Source organism: Cryptomeria japonica, chromosome 6, assembly GCF_030272615.1.
Source record: "Cryptomeria japonica chromosome 6, Sugi_1.0, whole genome shotgun sequence".
Classification (NCBI taxonomy): Eukaryota; Viridiplantae; Streptophyta; class Pinopsida; order Cupressales; family Cupressaceae; genus Cryptomeria; species Cryptomeria japonica.
In genome coordinates this window covers 300877455-300883383 of record NC_081410.1, presented here as the reverse complement: position 1 = coordinate 300883383, position 5929 = coordinate 300877455, and positions in this window count along the sequence as shown.

Below are 5929 nucleotides of genomic sequence, written 5' to 3'. Positions count from 1 at the left end.
CAGACTTTTTGACGAAATAATCAGGAGCAATGCGGATGCTCACTTCTTAAGACTCGCTCAAGAAGGAGCAAAACTCCCCTCTGACTTTGATCTTGCCCAATTAAGACAGGCATCAGAAAGACAAAGTCGCCATGAAGAGGAAAGAGGTAGAGATCCCATCAGATATAACATTCCTCGAGGTAACCCACCACCTCCTCCTCCAAATGAAATGGAGATGTTGCGGCAACAAGTCGAGAATCTCGCCCAACAACTTCATAGTGGTGTCAAGACTAACCAATTCTCACTCAATGACATTTCTCCCTATCCTTTTGATAGGAATCTTTACATGCCACCATTTCCACGAGGATTCGAAACACCCAAATTTGAAAAATATAGAGGAAAGGGGGATCCCCGCGATCATGTCTGAGAATTTCATTCCGCTTGTCTCGAAGTAGCATATGAAGACACATACCTAATGCGCCTTTTTCCCCAAAGCTTGGGAGGAACAACCACATCATGGTTTTCCCGACTACCAGGTGGCATTAGAACATTTAAGGAACTCATTCAGAAGTTTCTAGCTCATTACTCTCATAACATTGAACGTGACATTACCATGGCTGATCTGTGCAACACCAAACAAAAACCAGGTGAACTATTCTCAATATTCCTGCAACGATGGCGCCAAATGTCTAGCAGACGTTCTCTTCAGTTACCTGAACGAGAACTAGTGGAAATATTCATTTCCAACTTAAACGAAGAAATGGAATTTCACCTGGATGTCAAAGACACAAACTCTTTTAATGATATGATCACCAAGGGTTTAAAATGTGAACGGGCACTCATCAAGAAAGGACTCATCAAAATCTTTAATGAACCAAAAGATGGTCCTCGCTCGCGCTTCAATAGTGATAAACCAAGCTTCTGGAATAAAAACAAGAATATCGTCAACAATGGGGTTGTGGATGCCAGGACTATCCAAAACGCACAACCTGTGGTTCGGTTTGCAGGACAAAATCCTCCACCTCAAAACAACACAAATGTTCCTTCTAATCAAGGTCGCATCACATCTCACGATGAACCTAGACCTCGTCAGCAAAAACAAAAACGCACATACACTCCCTTAGGGGAACCCATTGAAACAGTATTGTGACAACTCATTTCTCAAAATTTGGTCACTCTGCCTAAGCTATCAAACTATGAGCCTCAGGTCAAACCAACATGGTGGAGAGATACTGAACACTGTGAATTCCATCAAGGGAGAGGACACAAGACAAGTAATTGTCACCGATTGAAAGATCTCATTCAGGATCTTATTGATCAAGGAGAAATTGAAATTGAAGGACATAACCCAAAAACAACCAATAATGATCATCTGATGTTCAAAAATCCACTTCCATCACAAGATCAAAGGGATCCTTCCACTTTTAGGCGAGGCACTGATACCACTGATTATACACAGGCTGCGTATAATTACACTGTAAATCATTTGTATGATGCCAATGAACAAGTTGCAACTATAACCTTCAAAAATCCCAACTCAAATTGCAATGTTGTTACACGTCGTGGTAAGGTCACCATAAAGGCAGCTCCACAAGGCACCACCTCCATCCCAAAGCAGTACAATCTTGTGGAACAATTAGACAAAACACCTGCACTTATATCCATTTTAGAGCTATTGCGCCTATCGCCCTCTCATAAAACTATCTTGGATCAAGCACTCCAAGAGGCGTCAGTCCCTGCAAATCTAAATACAGACCAATTTCAAGCCATGGTTGGAAATCTAAAGTCCTCACCTTGTCTCACTTTTTCCGAAAGTGACAACTCTTCCTTCCAACAACCTCATAATGCCTCACTCCACATCGAAGGATTTATTAACCAGCATAGGATCAAGCGAGTCTTGATAGATAATGGAGCAGGCCTGAACATTTGTACACTACAGTTGGTCACAGCATTGGGCTATGTGGTAGAATCAGTGGATCCTCGTAAGAAGATCACAATCAAAGCCTATGACGATGCAGAGCGTTCATCCAAAGGAGCTGTGGTACTACCAATCCGCATGGGCCCTGTGGTAAAGCACATCATCTGTCAGGTTCTGGACCTTCCTCTGCCATACAATCTATTATTAGGGAGACCTTGGATACATGCCATGCAAGCCGTTCCATCTACCTACCATCAATGTATCAAGTTCCCACATAACGGTGTAGAGATCACAATTCTGGGCGATGCAAACCCCTTTGCATTTTGCCATAATATCAGCCATCAACCAGATATTACTGTTCCTAATAATAGAGAAGCCATTTCCTCCACATCATATATAAGTCCAGCTTCTCTTGCCAGTTCGAACACCACTATACCAAAGCAAGAAAAGCTTAAGATGAAAATAGCAGAGGAAGGTCCCAAGGAATACAACTTGAGTCAACTTTTTTGTGTGGGACAGATGCCCACTTCTCCTAGAACACATGGTAAACCACAGCAGTTACTCCAGCAACCACTAATCATGTCTGCATGTGCTTTGACGCCTTTCATCCTTGGAAAGAGTCAAGAAGAAGAAACCCAAGATGAGGACTTAGCAAAATGGATCTATAAAGATCCCATCACCACTGATCTACCACAAGTTAAACTTCCTATGGATCAGTATGGCAAAGGCCTCCTCATTATGCAAAGAATGGGGTATGATGGTCAGAGTGCTTTAGGATATTGCAAACAAGGACAACATGAACCTCTGCTGCCAGAATTAAAGCCCAAAGGTAATAAGGCCTAGGCTTTGAAAAAGAAATCTTTCCTAAACTCAGATTCAAAGGAAAACCCAGCAAACCATTATGTCAACCTACTGTAAAAAGGACACCTTTCATCATTAAAGCAGCCTCAAGCACCATCCCGACTGCCCCATCAAGGCTCACAACCCCAACACAACCATCTACAATACCAATCATCCCACCAATCAAACCAGTAATCCCATTCGCAACAACCATTACATCCATAGTACCATTAGCAGTAGCAACTGTATCAAAACCCGTAGCAGCATCTATGGCACCAATAGTTCTAACAGAAGCCACTGAGTCAACATTACCAATACTCCCCGTACCAGATCCTTTAATCCCCATCGACCTTCCTGCAGCACTGATCATTACAAAGGTACATCAACCAATCACACCTGCAGTATTTAACTCAAAAGACATCCCAGTATGGTATAGTAATTGGATGCTGGAAAGTGATTCAGAGACCGACTCACATGAATGGGAATTTGATTCGGTACAGCTTAATACTTCAGATGAGGAAGACACATCACCACCTCCACCATGCAAAGACATCCCTGTTTACGGAGAAGCACAGATAAAGACCACTTGGGTTCATGAACTGGAAACATCTTCCACAGACCCTACGTCTCATCCTACGCCTGATTCTGACATGGAGAGTACCATCAATGACCTTCACCATAACGTCTTAACCCTCACTGATACATCTAACGCACTTAACCTAATCGATGAAGTAATGCCCATTATCCACCTTGAACTCATCGAATGGAACCAACCAAATCCCCCATGTCTTGACCTCTTCCAAAACGATGAGGCCATCATTGACTTTTTGGAATTAAGGGATAACCTACTAAGTGGGGATCACAAAGCTGGATTCACCATTGAACTTAATAGCGCAGCATACTTCGGGGCGGATGCCAAACCTTTCAGCTGCAAAAATATAACAATAAAACATGGGTCTTCTAGTGAAAACCACACTATGGCACTGTTTGATCCAACAAAAATAAAAAGAAAGAGCGTATCCAATGGTGAAAACCTCTCTGAGGCGCCTGCGGAGGAAGGGTTTGACATTCTCTCTGATAGTACACAACAGGAACGATCAACAATTCTCATCGAGGAAACCAAAGAATACAATGTGGGGACTCCTGACAATCCTCATCTCATACATCTAGCATCTCTTCTCACTCCAGAGGAACAACCTAAATTTATAGAGTTCTTCCAGAAGCGTCAGATCAACTTTGCATGGTCATATGCAGACATGCCTGGGCTTGATCCTGATTTAGTCATGCATCACCTCACCGTAGCAGAAGGAGCCAAACCTGTCAAGCAAAAGCTTCGTAAGATGCATCCTCAGATTGCAGTGCTAGTCAAAACAGAACTCAAGAAACTTCTAGATGTTGGTTTCATTAGACCAATTGATTATGCAGAATGGATCTCCAATATTGTGCCTGTCGGCAAACCAAAAGGGGGCATCTGCATTTGTACTGACTTCAGAGATCTGAATAAGGCCTGTCCTAAGGATGACTTCCCCCTTCCAAATATCGACATCATAGTGGATCTAACAGCAGGACATGCCATGCTTTCACTCATGGATGGCTTTTCAGGATACAATCAGATAAAGATCGCACCAGAAGATCAACATAAGACAACCTTCACATGTCCATGGGGCACATATTGCTGGAATGTAATGCCTTTCGATCTAAAGAATGCAGGAGCGACCTATCAAAGAGCAATGACCACCATCTTCCATGACATGATGCATACTATGATGGAAGATTATGTGGATGACTTACTAGCAAAATCACTCACTAGAGAAGGTCATTTGGACATATTAGAGAGAATCTTTGATAGACTGGAACAATATCATGTTCGACTCAACCCAAAGAAATGTGTCTTTGGAGTAACCTCTGGGAAGCTTCTAGGATACATTGTCTCAAGCAAAGGTATTGAGGTCGATCCAGCAAAGGTTAAGGCAATCATGGACATGCCACCTCCAAAGAATATCAGTCAGCTAAGGACCCTACAAGGACGACTTCAATCCATCTGAAGATTCATTGCACAACTGGCTGATAAGTGTCACCCATTTACACACCTGCTACACAAGAACATCCGCTTTCAGTGGGATGCCCGATGCCAGCAAGCATTTCAAACACTTAAAAACTATCTCATGAATCCACCATTGCTGATCCCACCAGATCCAAGTAGACCGTTGTTACTCTATATCTCAACAACCAGTACAACATTGGGTGTACTACTGGCACAACATAATGTAGAAAGAAAAGAGTGTGTTGTTTACTACATCTCTCGCACACTGGTGGGCTATGAACTCAATTATACACCTATTGAGCGAGCTTGCCTAGCAATAATCTTAGCAGCCACTAAACTGAGGCACTATTTGTTAACACACAAAGTACAACTCATTGCAAAGATTGATCCACTCAAGTATTTACTCAGCAAAGGAGCATTGACAGGCCGCTTAGCCAAATGGGTGATGATTCTAAGTGAATTTGACATTGAGTACGTGGATCGTAAAGCTATCAAAGGTCAAGTTATTGCAGATCAGTTGGCCGATGCACCTCTCACAGGCGATCATCCTCTTATTTCCAATTTTCCAGATGAAGAGATATTCATGATCACAACAGCACATCCATGGAAACTATATTTTGATGGTTCATACACTAGGCATGGCTCGAGGGCAGGCATTCTGTTTATCACACCTCAAGGTGACAGCATCCCGAAGTCTTACAGGCTCACATTCCCATGCACAAACAACACAGCAGAATATGAGGCCTTGATCACAGGACTCAGGCTAGCCGTACAATGGAAATTACAAGAACTGCAAGTATATGGCGACTCACAACTAGTCATTCGACAAGCAACAGATGAATATCAGACCAAAGATGATAAACTCATGCCATATAAGCAAATGGTGGACACTCTAAAGACATCATTTACTACTATCACTTTTGAGCAGATACCAAGAGATCAGAATCGAGCTGCTGACGCTATGGCTACCATCGCATCTCTCTTAGATCTTCCACAGAATTCAACACGCTACGAGTTCTTGGTAGAACAACTTTGGATCCCCGCTTATGATATCCCCAAATCCGAAATGATATGTCACCTTGTCAGTTCTGAATCCCCATGGTACGGTGAGTTCTACACCTATCTTCGCAATCATACCCTTCCTCCCA